We start from the raw sequence: 22,119 nt of genomic DNA on the forward strand, positions 1-22,119 counted from the left end.
ACTAGTGCATCCCCAGTGATTCGGTGCCCAGGTGAGAGAAGGAGAATGGCCCGGCTGGCCCGTTTGGATGCATCTGTTTAAAACAGTGTTTCTTATTGACTGAAATACTTATGACCCTTTGCCAAGTTTTCCTGCTTCATGAGAGTAACTGAACTTGTCCCAAAAGCCTCCGAGGGAGTCAGATGTGGGAACTGAGCAACAATAATCTGTCCCAGAAGTCCGGCTGGCTGACGCAGACAACACTTTAGGGTATTGCTATTCATGTTGGCTCTGGGCCTGCCTGCTAGATTCTTGAGCCCCACCCCAGGTCTCCTGAGTCAGAAACCCTATTTAAACTATATCCCCCAGGTGATTCATGGGCATTTTGAAGTTTGAGGATAGAGAAGTGTGCTTCAAAATGTTTAGCATTTACTTGGGGTAGAAGATCTCAGCGAAAATAGTAACTATCATTAGGGTTTTCAAGCATAGGATTAAGGACTTGGCATATACTATCCCATATACCTAAAAAATAGCCTACATTTTTACAAATGCAGCACCTGGAGTTCAAAGAAATTAACTTGGTCAATGTCACATAGTAATTGGCAGAGGTTTACACATGGATCTGTCTGAAGTCAAATCCCTCCATATTTTAGCCATAATGCTTCTTCATTAAAAACTGTATATATACATATGTGTATGTAAATATATGTGTGAATGAATATATATTCATTCTCATGTATCTCAAATTCCCATTCTTTCTCTCTCATGCAAAACAACTTCGTGAATACAAAGGGGAAAGGCAGAGTACCTCCAGGTCAATGAATCTTTCCATGAAGCTGCCTGTATTAGTCAGGGTTCTCTAGAGGACAGAATCAGCAGGAAATGTAATTATGAAAGGGGGACTTATTAGGTTGGTTTATGTGGCCAGAAGCTGGATAGTCCACAATGGCCATCTGCAGGCTGGAGAGCTGGAAGAACCAGTAGCTGTGCTGTCCAAAGGCTGAAGCCCCAGAACAAGAGAAATACATGGTGCTACCCTAGTTCAAGATCAAAGGCTTCTGGAGAATCCGCCTTGGAGAGTGAAAGAATTGAGAGTCGGATATCCTCTGACCATGGCAGCAGCAATCAAGAACCTGTGCAATAATGGAGCTTGTGTCTGCTGCTGCTTCCTTTTTCCTACAACTTTATTCCATTCAAGCCATCATCCTTTTGCACAGTGCTGCCCACACTTAGGGGGGCTCTCCATTTCAGTTGGCTATCGCACATGCCAATCATTCCTAGACACACCCTCATAGATGCATCAAAATCCCCTTAACCCTAGGCATCTCTTAATCCAATCGAGTTGACAATTCAAATTAACCATTACGCTGCCATTTCTTCCTCTTCTGGGGATTTCACTTTTTTTTTTTTTAACTCTTAAAATTACCTTGGCTCATTCTTTGCCCCATGATGACATTAAGTGTTGCTGGATGCCTGGAACCCAGAAAGGTTACTACATCCTTGAGATGAGGGTTTATTTTCACAAAGTGCTCACAAGCTCTTCCCATAGGGTCACTCTAATGATCAGGTTTGAACACTCTCTGGGGACTATTGCCATCCTCTCTCTGCCTCTTCAGGCTCCAGGGAAGACCTTCCTTTGGCTGTGGTCATCTCTGAGCGTCTCCAGGCTTCACAGTCTGACGCCTCGGGTGGGTGCCTGCACACCCTCGTCTTGCACGTCCATGGTAAACTGTTTTCACTGCTCTGCTCCCGGTCTCACACAGATTTCCGACTGGAGCCCCGCGTCACTGTAGGCTTGGATCCTATTTTCAATGTGAATTCACCTTCATTCCCAAGGGAAATGGTCAGACTTTCCCTGAAGCAATGACCTCTAACCTGGGTCCCAGGCACCTGGGGGGAGTGCCGGGCCCTGGGAAATGCAGTTGCCAGGTGTGCGCCCGCATATTGGATTTTCAAACCTCCGCAGGGGAAAGCCGCCGTCCTAGAGGGCCACAGGACGCCCGGCCTGGGAGCAGTGGCAGGTCACGTCTCCGATTAGCGCCGAGCTGTAAGTCACCGGTTTTCACGTCGGCCAGCCTCAGGGCCACGCCGAGGGCAAACGCCACTGGGTAGCGGGTGGCCTGAGGACTGGCGTCTAAGCGGCCCCCTGGAAACCCGAGCGTGACTTGAGGGACTGAGCGTGGCGTTCCGCCGTGGGGACTCGGGTGACTCTGGAAGGTGGCCTCAGACCCTGCGGCCCCGGGTGAGTGGGTCTCCCGCTGTCTGAAGCTGCAGCGCCGTTCCCGGGCCAGCGCTCGGCGACCTCCCAGCCTCCCGCCCTGACCGCCGCCGCCGCCCCCACGGTGCTCAGGAGCCGGCGGCGGTGGAGGCTGTGGCGGGCGCCCCTGCCGCGGCTCAGGACGCACAGAGCTGCTCGCCGTTTCTGCGGCGTCGTGTTTGCGTTTTAAACTTTTAAACGTCCACACCCGGAAGCGCGGGTCCGCGGCCGCACTCCCAGCCTGAGAAGCCGCCTCGTCCCGCGACCCTCGCCCGGCGGGCACCGCGGGGGCGCCGACGCGGGGCGGCACCGGGGCCATTCGGCACCGCCGGCCCGGTTCAGGTCGGTCTGGGAAGTAGCGGTTTTGCTTCTAATGGAAGCATTACAGAATTTTAAGAAAAGGAGGAAAAGTGAGTTTTAGGAATGAGTTCGTTTCGGCAGAGACAGAAGTAAGTCGCGAGGAGCGGCTGCAGCAGCGTCAGGATGGCCGAGCGGTCTAAGGCGCTGCGTTCAGGTCGCAGTCTCCCCTGGAGGCGTGGGTTCGAATCCCACTCCTGACAACTTGCCTTTTCCTCCTTGCTCTACTTAAAATAGAATTACAATCTTTTTTCCCCATTTGTTTCTTTGTTTTTAATTATTCAAGCTCTGGAATTAAAGTACCCTGAGCTTGGAAGAGAGCTCGACAACTAGTTTAAATCTCATCTTTGTTCCCCTTAGTCTCTCCTCTTCAGTTCCAGGCCTATTACCAACACTGCGGTCCTGGGGCCCTTTTGCTTTATTTACAGCATCCTCTCTGGGTCACCCCCCACCCACCCCACTTCCCCAGGCCGATGAGTGATCACTGGAAAAGCCATCGCTTTCTTTCCAAAGCTTTTGCAGAAGATGTATTAATTGGTTTGGATACGAGCACTTTTTTTTTTTCTTATAATGAACATTTATTTGACCAACTATTTATAGACTCTAAAATCAAACAATGTGTTACTTAAAGAACAGAAAGAATAATCCCCCCCACCCCCCATCAAAGCCTACTCCATAACGGAAGTACCCTAAACCTATGAACCATGTTGCTAAAAGAAAGGGGGGAAAGAGATGTTTAGCAAACTTCACAGGAAGACTCTATAAATCTGGCAATGGTTGAGTACACATCAAACCACACTCAAGAGTACTAACCAGTCTCAAATTTTAACTGAGAATTTAAACTTAATATGCATTTCCCTCTTAGAAAGGCTCAGAAAATTATGATCTATTAACTATGCAATGATGCTAGTTACATTATGTAAAATGATATAATGAAGAAAAAATAGTAGACAATAGTAGACAATAGTGTCCTAACCAATAAGTAAATTACTAGCTGTAAACAAGAACTTTTATTTATTTCTTATTAATTTTATTTTTTTGTAAACAAGAACTTTTAAAAGTCATTCTTTAGCTTTCATTTACAACATTTAGGACTGGAATCTTCAGAATTTTCTAGTATCTTGAACATCCCTGTCTTCTCTTTAATGGGTCCTGAGGCCTTCATTTGATTAATGAGATCACTTGGATCTAACAACAACTCAAGATCTTTATCACTAATGATCTTTTCTCTTGATCCTTTGACTTCCCTTTCATAATCTCTAAATTTTAATAACTCCTTTAATTCCTTGGGATCTAAGAAATTCTTAGATTGATTTAATTCAGATTGACTACCTTTGAAATGTTTTTTGTGAACGATCAACTTTTCCAGTTTTCTTTTAGCAGCTGCTCTTTCCACAATTTTCTGATCAATAGTATTTGCTGTAAAAAGCGATATACAACAACTGGCTTTGTCTAACCAATTCTATGACATTGATCCTGGGCCTGAATATCAGACTGGGGTTTCCAATCACTATCATAAATGATAACTGTACCTGCTGCAGTCAAATTAATGCCCAGGCCACCAGCTGGTGTACTCACTACGAAGCTAACCACATCTGGACTTGTGTTGAAATTGTGCAAATTTTCCCCTCTCTCAGAATAAGACATGGACCCATCAACCTGCTAAAGTTGAAATTTCTAAGTTGGCAGTAATCCATCCAAATGTCCAACATTCTTGTCATTTGTGAAAAAAGCAGCACCTTGTGACTTTTTTTTTTTTTTTTTTTTTAGTTCTGGCACATTGTATTCAACATTAAGAATTCAATCTACTACCAGGTTTCATAGGCAAAATATACAGCGAATCTGTTTTATGATCATTAATATTCAAAATTGGCCTGTCCTCTCCTTTTTTTTTTTTTTTTCTGGAATTCCTCAAAATTCAGATCCATACACTGAAAGAAAAGTGAATTGGTATGTTTTAGATTGTCATCAACCAGACAGGAAAAGAACAAAGGAATGGAGATTTCCCCTTGTCATGGGACTGGACACCAGTCACTCCATTTCTGCCCACACCAACATTCTGGTTGAAGGAATGGGATTCTGAGTCTCCACTTTGGCCTTGTCAGCATAAGAGAAAGGAGGAAATGAACCCTCAGGGTGATAGCGGATGAGGGCAGCCCCTGGGTCCAGTCCAATTCAGGCTGCTGGGCTCAGCCAGAGGCTGTGCCACTTCACAGTCTCCAGGCAGGTGACTCTTTACCCTTGCGTTAGGGGCCCTCCTCTCTTCATGGAGAACATGATCGAACCTTGCCTCATCAATGTGCTGAGAGGATTGACTTGGCACATGTAAAGTGCTTGTACAAATGCCAGCCGAGAAACGGTGATGTTATTTTGTCATAAACGAAGTACTCTTTTACATTAGAACCTGCCAAAGAAACAGAACCAATATCTGTCATCTGTCGAGGGACGGAGATGGGGAGAGATGTCCTATGAAGGGACACGGGTGTGGGGGAGTGAGAGGGTCCAGGATTCGGCCTCTGCAAGCTGGGACTGAGAAGGCAGGTGGCGGAAGGCCTGAGAACCGGGGAAGAGAGGCGGAAGGGATGGAGACGGGCGGGTGCGGGCACGGAGAGGGGTTTTATTCTGCTCAGGCTCCCCAGAGGTTGGGTGAAGCCCGGAACAGCGGGGGTTGCGGGAGGCCACCGATTCAAGTGCTAATCCCATCTGGAAACCCTCACCGACGGAATTAGCGACCTCAGCAGTAGACAGACCGGTCATTGCAAAGGTTGACTTTTCTAAATAACAGTCTGGGAATTCCCCAGGAATGCAACTAGAGTAATCAGAGGTTACCATGTCGCTCGTAGATTAAATTTGGTGACTGACTTTCCTTTCTGCTTTCCCTGCTTCCTTTTGTATTTGCTAAATAGAAATCATATGTCGTAAAGCCAGAAACGGAGAAAACGGTTCTAAAACAACAATAACAACCACAACAACAAATTCACTTTGCCGCTTTTGGTGAAAACTAGAGACCATCCCCAGATCCACACAAAACACCTGGGTGGGTGGGAACAGGTGCAGGAACTTACAGCCGTCCATCGCCCTGGTTTCTGAAGGCGCAAAAGGAGAGGCCCCGCTGGGATTCGAACCCAGGATCTCCTGTTTACTAGACAGGCGCTTTAACCAGCTAAGCCACGGAGCCAGCACGCCCTCCGCGCTCCAGATTGGAAGGGAAAAGGGAGGCTCTCGCTCCTGCAGCGTTTCCCGCTTCCGAGGTCCCGGAGCCGCCCAGACCCGCCGGACCCAGCGTGGACTGGCCTCCGCCGCACCGGGGCGCGGCCTTCGTCCCTGGGCTGAAGACTCTGCCTCCCCTCGCGCCATCTGCGAGGTCAGGAGCCGGCCAGGTCCACTTACCCAGCGCGGAGCCCACAACTGACCCGACCCGGCGGGAGCTGAGGACCCGCGACGACTCCCCGTGGCCACGGTCGTGGGCGCTAAGCGCTGCTGCCCGCCCGCGTCCTCCCGGCTCTGCGTCCACGGAAGGCCTCCCGGGCGTCCGGCTCGGGCCGCTCCGCGAGGCGCCCACAGCTCGGCCCTCGCCGCGGCCCCGGGGTGGCTTCCCAAGGGGAGGCCGCGCTCGGCCGGCGGTGAGTGGGAGCGGACGCTGGGCGCGGCGTCCACGCCCGAGGCTCCCGGCCCTTCCCGATTCCTTGTCTTCATTGAAGGACTGAAGGTCCACTGACTTCACGGAAGGATTAAGGTCCACCAACTTCATGGAAGGGCTGAGGGTCCACCGACAGCATGGAAGGACTGAGGGTCCACCGACAGCATGGAAGGACTGAGGGTCCACCGACAGCATGGAAGGACTGAGGGTCCACCGACCGCATGGAAGAACTGAAGGTCCACCTACTTCATCGTAGGACTGAGGGTCCACCGACCGCATGGAAGAACTTAAGGTCCACCTACTTCATCGTAGGACTGAGGGTCCACCGACAGAATGGAAGGACTGAGGGTCCACCGACAGCATGGAAGGGCTGAGGGTCCACCGACTTCATGGAAGGGCTGAGGGTCCACCGACAGCATGGAAGGACTGAGGGTCCACCGACTTCATGGAAGGGCTGAGAGTCCACCGACCGCATGGAAAAACTGAAGGTCCACCTACTTCATCGTAGGACTGAGGGTCCACCGACACCTTGGAAGGCTGAGGGTCCACTAACAGCATGGTAAAGAGAGGCGCACCTAGGTGTTTAGCAGTCTGTGATGACCATCGGACATTAGGGGGCTTGCATTCTATGCGCTCAGGAACAGGGCAATGACAGCACAGCCACACCTTTGACCAGCCGGGGCAGGCCACCAGACACCACCGGCAAATAGAACGTGGTTTGGGTTTTCCTCTGACCGACAGCTGAAGACTTCAAGGAGCCAAATTAAGTTGTTTAAACTCCAGAGCTAAGTCTTTGAAGAAAACTGAGTCCGAGTGATCCTTTTACAAAAATCTGGGTGTGAGCCCGACCTTCCATTCAGGTTCCACTGACCAGAAAGGACCATGAAAACCTCACATAGGCTCTGCTCCACCCATGACACTGGATAGGTGCAGGCCCTGTGTCACAGGTTGCCCACAGTGAGGTCAAGAAACAGCAGGGGCAGACAGTGCTGCCTGCTGAACACTTGGAAGCAAATCAGAAATAACAGGAGCATAGAGGAGAATCCACCACTGTGCTAGTTTATGTGTCAACTTGATTAGGCCATAAACACTGATCCAGATGTTTCTCTGAAGGTGTTTTGTGAATGTGGTTAACAATTACAATCAAGTACCTTAAATAAAGGGGATTATTCTCAGTAATGTAGGTAGGCCTCATCTATTTAGTTGAAAGACTTTAAGAACAAAGTAGGCTTTTCTGAGGAAAAAGAAATTCTGTTTCAAGGCTACAGCATCAGCTTCTGTCTGGGTGTTTCCAGCCTGTTGACCTTCTGTTTGTCAGACTGGCCGAGCATGTAAGCCAATTCCTACCATGCCGTGTATGTACTTAATACAGTATATTGTGTTCGTGGATTTAATCTCCTACTGGTTGTTTTCTTCCGGGTTGTTTTTCTGACTTACACAATCACTAAAGAAAAGACTGAAAGTCTGAAATTTGGAGTTGGAACTGTCAAAAAAGAATACGCAGGAGAAGAACAAGGTGAAACCATACCTTGCTGTGGATCTGGCTGGGAAATTTGAGAAAGACCCTCAAAATCTGCAAAACAAAAGGAGGTTTCCATGGACAAACACTGAGAAAAGTGTGGACAGAACCTCCAGCCAGCTGGAGTAAGGCCATTTTGGAGATACAGGATGGGACCTCTGACTTTCAGAGATGTCCTGGACCCTGCCTCCCCATGTTAGGTCCCTGAGGGGGTAAAAGAGGACCCCGGGCAACCAGTTAGCTGTGTTTGGAGCACTGTTCTCCATGTTCCCAAGTCCCTCTTCAGATTAAAAATCTCTTGATTTTAAAGGGGAGACCACTGTGAAGCTGGATAAGAAAATAAATGTTTATTTTGAATAACTCGTTACTGAAATTGCATGTTTTCTTCCATTAGGGATGTAGAAAACAAACCATAGGGGTGTTTCAGCCTTCATGGAAAACACAAGCATTTTCACATCAAAATACAGTTGTTGCAAGCTTCTTAAAATATCACTTATAGTCAACACTGCTTTTAAATTAAGTATTTATCAGAGCTCCCGCACTTGGGCTAGATATTTTCATCTACTACCTCAATAAAGGAGCACAGCGTCATGGAGTAACCTAAAACATGTTGATGACATTTCAACATAGCTGGTTCCTCCTGAAACGGTGTATGTGTACCCTTTTTTCCTTTAGGTTTTAAAGGTATTATTCCAAGCTGCAGTCCCACGTCACCGAACTGCCCCGGGGTCTGCGAACAGAACCAGCCGAGCGGCGGGTGCACGAGCAGGTCCACCCCGAGCTGATGCGGAGAGGGCGCCCAAGGCGTTTCCGGGGGTGGCTGAGACGCAGGGACTGGAGGCAGAGCCTGTCCTGCTTGGTGGCCTCCGCTCCCCTACGGCGCTCCCTGGGCCGGGGATGGATCCTTCTCAGACCCACCCACGGGAGGACTGGACCCTGCACCGGAGGCGCTGTCCGCTGAAGGCCTCTGCGCGGGCAGAGGTGGCGGCGACGTTCCTTGAAGGTGACGGCCCCGAGCACTGCGCAGGGACAGGGCGCAGCTCAGTTCTGCTTAGGGAACTTTGGAAAAGAAAACTTTAAAGACCTATAAAGAGATTAAAAAAAAAAAAAAGAAAGAAAGAAAGGTCGAATCAGGCCGCCGACGCGGACTCGGGTTTCCCGGCCCCGTCGTGTTCCCGGGTCTCCGCAGGCTCCGCGCTCCCTTCCCGCCTGGCGCTGTGCGGTCCGTGCCCCCGCACCGTTTCCCCAGGGCGCAGGTGGCACGTTTTCCTCTAGGCTCCACCTGAGGCCCGGAGCCGCCGCGTCGGTTGAACGCACGGATGGAAGCACGGTGGGCAGAGTGGACGCGACTTGGGTCTCGCGGCCCCTCAGGGGTGGCGGCAAGAGGGGCCGGCGACTCAGCGCTGAGAGCCTGGACCGTTGGCGGGTGCAGCCCTCGGCAGCAGCCAGACCGCGGCCTTGCTTTTAGGAAGGGGCGCGGCCGAGGGAGCCAGCACGTGCGGGCCAGTGGCGCAATGGATAACGCGTCTGACTACGGATCAGAAGATTCCAGGTTCGACTCCTGGCTGGCTCGGGGTGTACGAGTTCCTTTTGCTCCTCCCTTCTCCGCACCCCCAGGGGGCGCCGAGGAGCAAAAGACCAAGGCCAGGTCTACTCCGCCCGAACGTCCCAGCAGCCCCCGGGCCGCGCTTCGCAGGGACGCGCGGCCAGTTCGTGGCCCCCTCGCTGGTAGGAACCTGACCTGGCCTACGAAGCGCGGGGGGCGAGCGTCCAAGACCAGTCGCTAAAATATGAGGCCACATCCCCATCCTTAAAAAATGTTTTATTTATATGACAGAGAGGGAGGGAGAGAAACTGGGAGCCAGACTACGCCCTACTCGCTGGCGTTGGGGTCTTTTTGTGGAGCGAGAGAAGAACTGGGCTTCTTCTGCTTCCATCGCCATCCTGCCCTACTCCCCTACGCGGGTCGCCCGCTGGCTCCGTCGGTGACCGGAGCACGGCAGAACACGGGCGCGGAGGCAGGTCGGGCAGCGCGTTTCCGTAGTGTAGTGGTTATCACGTTCGCCTCACACGCGAAAGGTCCCCGGTTCGAAACCGGGCGGAAACAGTTGCTCGCCTTTTGGCGCACTCTTTTAACGTGTGCCTCTCACCCCACGCCCGAGGCGGGAGGGCGCGGGCGAGCCGGAGTGGCCGCAGGTGGGCGCCTGGCGGTCCCGCAGCTCCTACCCCGCGTAGTGATGCCTCCAGCGCCACTTGACTTTTGAGCGGGGAAAAGGTTCACATTTACGTGAACCTGGGGAGAGTGCGCGTGTACCGGAACTGGGGGAGGGGAGTGCATGTGTACCCGAGCAGGGGGAGCAGTGCATGTGTACCCGAACTGGGGGGGGGGGCAGTGCACCTGTGCCCGAAATGGGGGGGGGGCAATGCATGTGTACCCGAGCTGGGGGGGCAGTGCACAGGTACTTGAACTGGGGGGAGTGCGTGTGTACCTGAACTGGGGGAGGGGGAGAGTGCAAGTTTACCTGAACATGGGGGGATGTGCAAGTGTACCTGAACTGGGGAATACACGTTTACCTGAAGGTGGGGGGAGAGTGCACGTGCACCTGAACTGGGGAAAAAAATAATGCACCTGAAAAATGGAGGGCCGGGTTACTTCATATGAGGCTTTTATTAAAGCCCAGTAGCAGATATCTCAAAATTGGAGTTACAAGATTACTAACTATATTTTCCTTTCTAATTGTGAATTGATAAAGATGTTAGTTTGTCATTTTATGTTGTCACTTTCCTTTATTAACTATTCTTGATCCATTCTATTTAGCAAACCACACTGACCCTGCCTTCTCTGCCACACAGGTCAGGACCTAAGAGGCTGTGCTCGGGAAGCTCAGAGTGGGTCAACATTCCTGTCCTAAGTTGGACTGCAGAGCCCAAAGGTTAACTTGGCTCTGCAGCCAGGTGGGAGAGAGCAGGAAGATGGTAAAGGGCCTCCGAAAGGTGCTGGGAGCTCTAGCTGTCAAATAAGCACCTGGAAGGTGGGCTTTGTATGTTAAAACCTGCCTCAGATTTAAGAAAACATACCCCTTCCTGACCAGGTCTCTGATTCTCTTGCAATCAAGTCTCCAAGATTCCTCCTGTGTCACCACTCCAATCACTGTGATAGGCCAACATCAAGACCCTCACAGAACCAGGTGAGGGCTATTCAAAGGGTAACCACTGATTAAGAAGTCAGGAAGTAGAGGCAAAACTGTCTCAATGTCCTTGAAGACACTGGAAAGGGTGGTGGGGGGTATGGGAGGTACTCCTAATAAAACTTGAGAACAGGAGGGGACAGCAGTCCCTGTCCCTTCTGAGAGGACCCCCTCTCTCCTTTGATAGGTATTCCCTTTCCCCCTTCTTATTCCTTCCAATAAACTAAGGCCGTTACATTCTCTCAGTTTCTTGGAAGCCCGGGCTGTGCACCATCAACACTGTTGCCACACATGAAGGGATGGGCTTCCTGGAGCCTGTTGACACCCGAATAGCAAGCAGAAAACAGGAGCTGGTCAGGCAAGAAGTAGGGAGAAGTCTGATGGTAAGAGTAAGGGCATTTGCAATGTGGTCGATGTTTAATGAATGAGGTGTGAATCAGAAAATAATTAAAACGCATACACAAACCAGTATGTTAGGGTATTTTACTTTAATAATCTTAAAAGTGCATATTGTTTACCAAATAACTTTGTGTCCAGTGTTTTCATGCATAATATTAATCCCACAACCCAATGTTGTGGAATATTATCCTCCCCGTTTAACTTGATCTTTAGTGAAAAAGAGGCAAACAGAAATTAAGTAACTTGCCTTGAGGTCAAAATAAGTTAGTAAAGTCCAGAATAAGTCCCAGATCTGTAATATCAGGACCTACAAGTCTCCTCATGTTGAAAAGTTTAAGGACTAGTGGTTTAAGTTCAGCTGTGACCCATCCAAAACAATAATGGGGTGTTTCTGAGTAAATGAAGGAATGTCCAAGATGCCATTAGGAAATCATCTAATGTAAGTATCCGCAGCCTTCTACAAGCTAAAGAGTTGTGCTTTCCAAGTAAGACAGGTAATGACAAAATGACACTATACATCCCAGGGGATTTAGGATCTTAGCTTATCTTTGGCAATGCAAATCTTGAAGAGATGTTGTTTCTGGACAAGGAAGTTAATAGGATTTTTTAGACAGAAATATTCCTGGAGAAGTTGGACTGCAGGAATGGTTTCCAATATTCTATAGCGCAGACACTATAGTTGACAATTAGTAGAAACTTTCAAATAGCCAGTAGAGAGAACTTTGAATGTTCCCAACACCAAGAAAGGACAAACATCTGAAATCAGCCATCAGCTACCCAGCTGATCACCAGGCATGCATGTTGACACGGACTGAAATGTCACACCCTACCATACCTGCACGCCTACTACGTGTCAGTTAAAAATTACAAACACTGTAAAAGACACATATTCCTGAAACAGCGAAGAGCAAATCACAGGTCGGCCTTCAAACCTCCTTGCTCTCCCTAAGGTCCACTCGACTTCATCACAATACTGGATCACGGCTACCCGGAAATCCGGGGCACTGACGTGGGCCGAGGGAGTGATTACGTCATGACGTTTCCGACCCTTCAACCTGAGCCCCAGCCCGGGGGGTGCTGAAAAGAGTGGGTCCTGTGTCCGCCCTCGGCCAATTGCCTCCCTTCCTCCCCGGGGCCAGCGACCCGCGGAGGCCCTCACGCCTCTAACTACCCTCCGCATCCCCTCGGATCGCGCTGCGATCTTCCAAAGCCTTCTCGCTGCCCAAGCGCGCAGCCAGAGCAGCCCAGAGGCGCCCGCCCGGACTTCCGGCCGCTCTAGGATGCGCGGAGGTCGGCGCTCTCGGTGTCAGCTCGCGGGTCGCCGGATTGCCTCAGCAGGGCAGGGCTGTCCTTTAGGTCCAGAGCCCGCTGGGCTGCACGTGGCATCTCGCGAGCAGAGGCCTGAGGGCTTGTTGGGCATCTTAAGTTTCAAGGGCTGGAGCCCTCCGACTGCAGAAGGAAGCCCATGGAGTCCTTTTAGAAATCATATTTTTAACAGTATCTAAAAAAATACCTAGGATTACAGAGAAAATCTAGTGTACTACAAGTTATCAATTAAAACAACTCCTGATCTAGTAACATGTGTGCGTCTTCCTTGATGCGTTATGTATCCAGCGCTGACCCGTCATGACTGTTAACTGTTGGCAACAACCGTTTTGGAATACAAAAAGGTGTGGTTTTGTTGGTGAGGAAATCTTGGTACGTCTTTGCACTGTGTTTACTGTGGCTTGCTGCCCCAGTCTGGCTGCAGCAAAATAACCCGGGGGTGAGGAGCAACTTGTGTACGTTTATGCAGCAGGAATGGAAGCCGTTTGTAGGACAACAGAGCTATTTATACATTTTGCACAGCTTATCTAATTAGCATAAACTAGATACATCAGTCAACCAATAAGGAATCTCCACACTTAATGGCTCGCTTTTGTTACTTTTCAAACACTCCCTCTGGCATTTTGCCAGGCACCATCCAGACTTGTTTACGAACTCTAACATTTCTCTGGCAAAATACCACGTGTTATTTTGACTTGTCTACAGACCTTAACAATTCCCCCTTTTGTTTAATTTAAATAAGGACCATAGTGGTTTTTACAGAAACACCATAAATAACCTGCTACAAACAGAAAGTGAGGATACAAAATGTAACAATACCAAGCCAATTAATGGCTCCATGCAAGAAGCCCTTGGAAAAATTATACCAGCAATGACACTGTTACAATTTGTTGTACATTAGTTTGTCTCAGTCCAGATAAAGCACTGTCTCAATAGATTAACTCACAGTCCAGGTAAATCATAGTCCAGGTAAGTTCTGCAGGCAGCTAGCTTAAATCACAGTCCAGGTAAGTTCTGCAGGCAGCTAGCTTAAATCACAGTCCAGGTAAGTTCTGCAGGCAGCTAGCTTGATCCGAAGTCTCATCCGTTTCTCAGCCAAAGTCTCCTCCGGTTTTCAGGTTTTCAGCAACACTGGAAATTCTTCCTCTTTCCTTTTCACTGGCACTGGGATGAAGGCAGGAACTCTGCAACGCTGGCAAAAGAAAATCTTGTAGCATTCTACTAGGAAAACAACCTTCTGAACAATTTAGTACATTATCTCAAGGTTTTTTACATTTGAAATAAGCCTTAATAGTGCTCATTACTCATTAGCTTCCAGGTGTGGGAAAGCCATTGTAGCTTAGTTATTGGCATTGAAAATGACCAAACATCAGGGACGCTGGTAGCGTCTTCTGCTGGCTGTAGTGTCCCAGGCATCCCCGGATGGCCCTGGGGAGTGTCCCGGACTCAAACTGTTACTGGACACAGGGAGCAAGAGCCTGGGAGACTGTGCCTCCAGGTCAGGTCTAGATTTGGGCTCCCGGCAGTGGAAGAGCCGGCTGCCCCTGCTTGGAAACTCCTTACTACACCATGATTTGCTCCTGCACATGGCAGCCGCTGCACCGATTCATGCACCCTCCGGTAACGAAAGTATTTAGTAATAGCCTTTTGCTGCAACTTTTTTTCTGATAATCTTTCTTCTTCTGAACTTTCTTTTTCTTTCTGACTAGAGTTTCTGGGCTCTTATCAACACATGCCCTAATTATTCTTCGTTCCATTGGGGTGCCTCTTTCCCTTATCAATTTACTTCTCACCCCTTCCATATTTTCATCATAAAGACAAAACAATACACTGAGACAAAACAAGACACAAACATACTGCATCAATCTTCTCCATTTTCTCGAAATGGCCATTTTTCCTCTCACCCTATCTGTCTAGGGATGAGCAGATTGCTCCCATCCTATCTATGGACGAGCAGCTTTTTTTCGTCACTTACCCCCGAGTGTCCCGGGGCTCCCCGTACAGGCCACCATCTGCGGGGGGGGGGGGGGGGGGGTGACGAATAAGTTGTGTACGTTAATGCAGCAGGAATGGAAGCCGTTTATTTTAGGGCAACAGAGCTATTTATACATTTTGCACAGCTTATCTTAATTAGCATAAACTAGATACATCAGTCAACCAATAAGGAATCTCCACACTTAATGGCTCACTTTTGTTACTTCTCAAACCACTCCCTCTGGCATTTTGCCAGGCACCATCCAGACTTGTTTACGAACTCTAACATTTCTCTGGCAAAATACCAGGTGTTATTTTGACTTGTCTACAGACCTTAACATCGTTGGACAGGAGGGGTATTTATACATTCCACACAGCTTATCTTAATTAACATAAACTAGATACAGCAGTCAACCAATAAGGAATCTCCACACTTAATGGCTCCCTGGCGTTACTTCACAAACCACTCCCTCTGCAAAATGCCAGGCGCCATCCTGACTTGTTTACAGACCCTAACAGCTTGCGGCAACAGTCATAAGTGATGGAATGTAAGTTTCCTTTGTAGGTTGGAGATGAATTCCCACGGGGGAGGGGGCGGGTGCCTGTTATCCAAGCACCTTGGGAGGCTGAGGCAGGAAGATGGCAAGTGGGAGGCCCTGTCTCAAAAAAAAAAAAGGTAATTCCTGCCTGCCTGCCTCCAACTTCACCAACCCCCAGATTAGGAAACCCTGAGGTGCTCACTTGCTTTTGGTTTCTTGTTGCTTGGGGTTGAACCCAGGGCCTGGGCCTTCTCAGCACTCACATTACCAATAAGCGATGCTCCAAGTCTCCATTTTTCTTTCTTATGTTTTTATTTTTTGTTGTTGTTTATTAAAGGTTTGTTTGGTTGGTTGTAGATGGACACAGTATCTTTATTTAGAATTTTGAGGTGCTGAGGATCAAACTCAGAACTTCACATGTGAGGGGCAAGTGCTATACCACTAAGATATACAGCCCCAGTCCTTCCAAAGTGCTTTCTTAGCACGCTGCCTAGCACATTAAAAGCCCTTCATAAATTTAGAGATTGGTCATTGTACTGTCGTTTCTCTTTCACCCAACCAGATTTCTTTTAGGTGACCACTGACACCAGGACAAAGGACAGGTGGCTGTGAGGAACTGCGGTGACTCCACTTTTGAAAATAAATAAATAACAGCAGCTTCTACCTCAAGGCCTGTCCTAAGGAAAGGGGCATGACCCTTGTCCTTGGAAAAACCCTCAGAGCCTTTCTAGGCAGACAGCCACCCTGCTGAGTTGCTTGTCTGTAAATAATGGGAGAGATCTGCAGCGCCAGGTGTCCCTGACTCAGTTAGACCAGAGACCTTGTGCCTAATAGAAGAAAAAGTGGGCCCAAATTGTCATCATATTGGCTTAGGACCTGACTTCCTTAACCAGACTCCTAAAGCCCAAGAAGTAAAATCAAGAATCAATAAATGGAATGGATTCAAACTAAAAAGCTTCTTCTCAGCAAAGGAAAAAATCAATAACGTGAAGAGAGAGCCTACAGAATGGGAGAAAATCTTTACCGCAAGCACCTCAGAAAAAGCACTAATATATCCAGGATATATAAAGAACTCAAAAAACTTAACACCGAAAAACCCCAATAATCCAACCAACAAATGGGCCAAAGAACTGAACAGACACTTCACAGAAGAAACAATCCATCAACAAAAAAATGTTCCAACATCTCTAGCAATTAGAGAAATGCAAATCAAAACTAATCTGAGATTTCATCTCACTCTAGTCAGAATGGCAATTATCAAAAATACAAACAATAAAAAAAGTGTTGGCAAGGATGGGGGAAGGTACAGTCGTACATTGCTGGTGGGACTCCAACTTGCTGCAACCACTAAGAAAGCAGTATGGAGAGTCCTCAGAAAACTTGGAATGGAACCACAATTTGAACCAGCTCTCCCACTTCTTGGTTTTTATAAAATTACTTAAAATGGGCAACTTCAGTGTTGCAGCCACATCTGTGTTTATAGTAGCTCAATTCACACTAGCTAAACTATGGAACCAACCAAGAAAATGTGGCACACATGGAGTCAGATTAAACAGTCAGTATAGATAGGTAAATTGAATCAGGTCAGATGGAGTCAGGCCAATTTTGAGTCCAGAAAGCAGGAGACTGTCCCCTGAGGGATTGAGATGGTAACTCCTTCAGAGCCCTTCCTCCATCCTTATCAAGAATCTGTCCCTGATCCAACCTGTTGCTAAGGTCACCTGTCCCAGGAGTTGCCCCTCCCTACAGGGAGCTAATTGTTAATTAATGTGTCCTGGGCTGCTCCATCCTGCCCTTCCCCCTTCAGCCCACCTGTTCCCCACCTTTGGACCATCCTAGCAAGCAGTCCTGGGACCTAGTCACTTACATAGGAAGGAGAAAGGTAAGGGGGAAAGGTCAGAGAAGAGAGGAAGCCTAGGACATACAAAAAGGGCAGAACACCTCCTTCTTGGGATACCAGGACACCAGCTATGGCCCCTTCTCCCTCCTGAGAGAAGTCTATGTTACCCCTTTTTGATAAACCCTGCTTTATATGCTTGCCTCAGCGTGCTTCTCTAATGTTCAAACTTCACGGTAACCGGTGGTATTACATATACACACTGGAATATTACTCAGCCTTAAAGAACAAAGAAATAATCCTTTCTTGCAGGTAAGTGAATGGAACTAGAGAATATTATGCTAAGTGAAATAAGCCTATTCCAAGAAACCTAAAGGCCGAATGTTTTCTCCGATAAGCAGATGCTGATCCATGGGGCGGGGGTGGGGGTTGGGGGGTGGTAGTACAGAATGAAGGAACTTTGGATTGTGCAGAGGGGACTGAAGGGAGGGGTGGGACTGTGGGGGTGGGAAGAACAGTGGAATGAGACAGGCTTTATTGAAGCCAGATTTAAAGGAAAATAGTTAGTGTAGCTAGGGAATTGGGTCTGATGGGGAAAATGGAGTCCGATTTGAGTCTGAGAAATCAGAAACCACACCTGAGAGACTGAAATGTTAATGTTCCCAAGGCCAGGCCTATACTGCCCATCCTAAAGAATTATTAATAAAGCAACGCCTGAGCAGCCAGGGAATTGTTAATTAATTTGCCCAGGGCTCTCTTCATAGATCCTCCTCTTGTCGTAGGACAATTAACGGAAGAAAAGATAACACTGTCTCTCTAATCTTGTTAGGGTGAGGGAGTGAGAAGACAGAGAAAAAACATGTTCTTTTAAAAATAAGCCTCAGAGCATATGTTCAGAGTTTCTATTCCAAAGGCGAAAGTGGACCACTGTTGTAAGAGTAGAAAGCATGAGTTTCCTGGAGGGTTAGGAAAGGGAAGAGGGGTCCCTGAGACACCCTCAAGGGAGAGTGGGTCCTCTCAGAAAAGGAAGGTGCACCCCAGCTGCTCTCCAGTTTTATTAGGGGTCCCAGGGAAGTTTCCAGAGAGTTTTGCCTAAATTCACCTCTTGACTCACCAGGGGTTAACCCAGGACTGCTTAGCTGCTGAGTCATATCCTCAGCTTTTATAATAACAATAATAATTATTATTTTTAAAAAAATTGAGACAGAGTCTCACTGAGTTGTTTGGGGTCTCACTGAATTTACTGAGGCTGGCTTCCAATTTAGGAAGCTCTGCATGGCTGGCATTATAGGCATACTCCACACCCCGCACTTCTTCACTTCTGATTGATAGCACAGAAACTGCAAGGACAACCTGGAAGAGAGAAGAGGATATGGTGGACTCAGAGTTGGAATCTTAAAGGAAATTGAATCTGCCTGTTTTTGCCTCAATTTCCTGCCGAACAGTTCTCAGCAAAGTTTCTTTGTGAGGGTCTTGATGTTTTAATTGCCAAGGCGATTGAGGGTTGTGACAGTTGGGTAATAAGGGAGGGCCCAGGCTGTCTGGGAAGGTGTGACATAATCTTGAAACAACAGTTTTACTTAAGTGCATGCAATCACCTCCTGGCTGAGGTTTTGCGTATCAGGCCCAATCTTCCACGGCCTGCCTGTCAGTCAGATAAGGCTCCCAGTGGCTTTCAGTCTCCTGTTGTCCTTTCCCTGCTTGCCCATTCATGGCTGAGTAACTACCCCACCATTCTCAGCACGATCTTTGCTGGGGAGAACTAGGAAAGACTCCTGTTTTCCCTCCCACAGGTCAGGAAGCCATAGATTAAGCTGTTTGATGGAGTTTAAGAAGCAAAGGGGGTGTGGGGAAATCACCATTAGAGGCAAAGCCAGTATAGCAAAGACTGTCTTTTCCTTATTAAAGGATAAAATTTTATCTTGTTTTGAAAATGTCAGACCTAGCTGGGGGTATGACATGTGCCTGTAATGCAGCTACTGGGTGGCTACTGGGGAGGCTGAGACAGGAGGCAATTTAGGCAGATCCTGTCTCCAAGCTAAAAGGGCTCCTGAGTTAAATTCACAGTACTAAAACACAGACAAAAACAAAAACAGAACTTTAGGGAAAAATCAGATAAGATTTGAATTTCACAAAAACTTCTATCAGTCTTTGAATAACTGAGTAGGAAGTGGGTGGGTGCTGGAAGTGGAGGTTTCCTGACAGTAAAATACATGGCTTTATTTTAGGCTTAGAAATCAGGTTTATCTAGGTTGAGCAGGAACAGCTGTCCGTTTTATTAAACAAATTTAAAAAGACAATTGCCATAATGCCTGCAACAGATTTTAAGAGCCATTGAGCAGTAGGATGGACATAGAAAGTAGAACATATTTCATATTTTCACAAAATTTCCTGCATGCCTCTCTCTTGAATATGAACAGGTAGACTGACAGTGGATTGCTTGTGAGGAATGGAGAGGTAACCAGGGAGGTCACTCTGGGTGTCTCTGTAGAGAGGCACCCAGATTTCTAGCTCTGGAATTTAGCTGGATGTTTGGGTTACTACTCACCAGTGTAAGGAAGCTAGGAGAAGGAAGAGGAGAGATTGACTGATGAGTGCCAAGAACTGAGAAGGGCCAGATTTTACCCAATGGGCAAGCTCTTAAATGAACCTGCTTCAGTTTTGTGGGTGTTGGCAGAATTCATGAGCCTCCAGGGCGAGAGACACGACAGTTTATTATTAACAGTGATTGCAATAGCCAAATAACTAGCATTTCTGATTGGGTTTTCTAGCTCAAATTCCCAGGAGGCAACATCTAGAGTGCTACATGATACCTGTGTCTGCAGTGGGTTGTGTTGCAGGAGAGGAATCCCAAATCTGGGGATCTCAATTCTTGTACAACGTGCAATAAGCATCCCTGACAAGGGAGCTGGAGACATATCTCTGTCTTCCAAAGGTGTTCGATACATTCTCAGCCTTGAAAAAGTAATCCAGAACAAATGGAAGGTGGTTCCTGATAGAAGGACGTGCAAAAATATGAGACCACAGAGAATGAGCTGTCAATGATGATTTCTATTTTCCGTAGCTGTGTTTAAGTATTTGAAGACTTTCAGGCTAATGGAAGCCAACGCACATTTTAGAGATTAGAATAGTGAAGAATAAAGATGTAATTCCAGTTAATTTAATCGAGTTTCATTTAATGGCTAAAACAAATTGTTTGCCTCCTGGAACTGGATAGTCTACGTGTATGGACATTTACTACACTATATTCAGCCTACTCAAGCGGAATGCCCACCTTCAGCTCCAAGACTGACCAGGTAAATGTCTCCAATAGTCCACGTTCCGGCCCAAATAAAACACTTTCAAAAGTGAGCCGGTCCCTTGCTGTGCTCGAGGCAGTAACTGAACCCCTTTGGAGAGGCACAGTGGGACCTGAAGGTGGACCGAGGGACAGAGGAACTGCTCTGGTTTCGGCTGCCTTCAGTTGGTTCTCTTCCTATTAGTTCACTTGAGGATTGACAGGGTCAGTGGAAGGTGGACGAAGGTTGCCTTGGTAACCAGATCAAGATGTTCCTGTCTCTAACGCTGTGCAACATCTTCGCTGCAGGGGAAGAGATAAGGATGGGATCTGAGAACTGGGGAGCGCGGCAGCGGGCCCACTCAGGGCTGGGGATGTAGCTCAGTGGTAGAGCGCATGCTTCGCATGTATGAGGCCCCGGGTTCGATCCCCGGCATCTCCAGGCTTCCTTCTTTTTTTTTTTTTGCGCCGGCCCTGCTCTGACAGGGAGAGCTTTGGACCGCGTCCCACCGCTAGACCTTAAAGCACCCTCCGCCTCGTCCATTTCCTATGGCGTTCTTTCAACCACTGCGAACACACGGTGTGGAGCGCGAGGGCCGGGATTGCAGCGAGGTATTTCTGAGCTCTGTGCCCTAAGCAAACGAATTGGAGACAGAACACCCACGCGGAGGTGCAGGCGGAGCGGAACGCACCAGCACTGGCGGTGCGTGCTGCCCCGTCGCAGGTGGTGTTGGCCAGAGAACAGGCCTGGGAGCGGCGCTGCAGCTCGTGTGGTGAGGGGCCGAGACTGCTGCGGAGCGGCCCGACGCGCCATGCCTTCGGTAGCGGGAGAAAGGACTAACCTCGGCATTACCCGTCCAAGAGGCGCGGGCTCCCAGCGGCCGGTTAGCTCAGTTGGTTAGAGCGTGGTGCTAATAACGCCAAGGTCGCGGGTTCGATCCCCGTACGGGCCAGCTCCCTTCTTTTCCTTTTCTTCCCTTTTGACATTTACATGTAAATTTTATTGCTTTTCTACGGAGAATCAAAGACCCGTTGTCCAGGGGCTACTGTTGGTTGACAGGCTGCCGCCGCCGCCACCAAGCCCTCGGTCCAGAACAGTCCGGAACCCATATTCGAAGTCAGGTTCCGAGTCGGCCCCTCCTAAGGAAGCAGGGCGCCCCGGCTCGGCCGTAGACTCACTGCCAGCAGAGGGTCCGAAGGCGCCGACGCAGCCCAAAGGAGAGACGCTCCCGCCACTCCGGTCGCCCTCGCGGGCACCACTGGCGAGGTGTCGCCCCCAGCTGCGGGCGGGACTCCCCTGCGGAGGGAGCTGCGCAGCGCCCGGCTGCCGGGAGCCGAGGGCCTGGCGCCTGCCCAGAGCCCGCTGCCCGCGCGGCCGCCGCCTGCCTGGCGCAGCTGCAGGCCGACCGCCCTCGGCTCGGGCCCCTGGGTTCCCTCGCAGCCGGCCTCGTCTCCCCAGCCCCAGGCAGGGCCCGAGGTAGACACCCGCCGCGTCGCGCATCCCCACTGCGGTGCCCCGAGTTTTCTCCGGTCTGGCGCCTTCCCGGGCAAGAGGCTCTCCTGTGGCCTCGCGGTCCCTGAGGGTCAGGTTGGCAGCGAGGCCACTGCGGCTCCTCGCACCTGGCGGACCCTGCTCTGTGGATCTGGGGCGGGCGACGACCCAACACACCACGCCCGACTCCGCGTTTTCTACGAGGCTGGGTCAGCGCCCCCGAGAAACCAGGATCCCCCGGTTCTCAGAGAGGCTGCGTGTTTCTGGGAGGCGCGAGGTTTCCTGGATACCGCGTCTCGGAGAGCTGCCGGGTCCTTCGCGGGCCTGGTTTTATT

At 49.2% G+C, this 22,119-nt stretch overlaps 6 non-coding genes and 1 pseudogene across 6 annotated transcripts; 5 read left to right on the forward strand and 2 right to left on the reverse strand.

Moving 5' to 3' along the window:
- Positions 1-2,713: 2,713 nt before the first annotated feature.
- On the forward strand, positions 2,714-2,796 carry Trnal-cag (transfer RNA leucine (anticodon CAG)). Its single transcript has one exon. It is a non-coding gene; the product is annotated as a tRNA-Leu (tRNA).
- An 872-nt stretch (positions 2,797-3,668) lies between these two features.
- LOC106145252 (lymphoid-specific helicase pseudogene) lies at positions 3,669-6,344 on the reverse strand (annotated as a pseudogene).
- Positions 5,698-5,771, reverse strand: Trnat-agu (transfer RNA threonine (anticodon AGU)). The gene has a single exon. It is a non-coding gene; the product is annotated as a tRNA-Thr (tRNA).
- Positions 6,345-9,252: 2,908 nt separating the features above from the next.
- On the forward strand, positions 9,253-9,325 carry Trnar-acg (transfer RNA arginine (anticodon ACG)). Its single transcript has one exon. It is a non-coding gene; the product is annotated as a tRNA-Arg (tRNA).
- A 461-nt stretch (positions 9,326-9,786) lies between these two features.
- Trnav-cac (transfer RNA valine (anticodon CAC)) lies at positions 9,787-9,859 on the forward strand. Its single transcript has one exon. It is a non-coding gene; the product is annotated as a tRNA-Val (tRNA).
- A 10,803-nt stretch (positions 9,860-20,662) lies between these two features.
- Trnaa-cgc (transfer RNA alanine (anticodon CGC)) lies at positions 20,663-20,734 on the forward strand. Its single transcript has one exon. It is a non-coding gene; the product is annotated as a tRNA-Ala (tRNA).
- A 437-nt stretch (positions 20,735-21,171) lies between these two features.
- Positions 21,172-21,245, forward strand: Trnai-aau (transfer RNA isoleucine (anticodon AAU)). Its single transcript has one exon. It is a non-coding gene; the product is annotated as a tRNA-Ile (tRNA).
- Positions 21,246-22,119: the final 874 nt, after the last annotated feature.

This window comes from Ictidomys tridecemlineatus, chromosome 8, assembly GCF_052094955.1.
Source record: "Ictidomys tridecemlineatus isolate mIctTri1 chromosome 8, mIctTri1.hap1, whole genome shotgun sequence".
Taxonomy (NCBI): Eukaryota; Metazoa; Chordata; class Mammalia; order Rodentia; family Sciuridae; genus Ictidomys; species Ictidomys tridecemlineatus.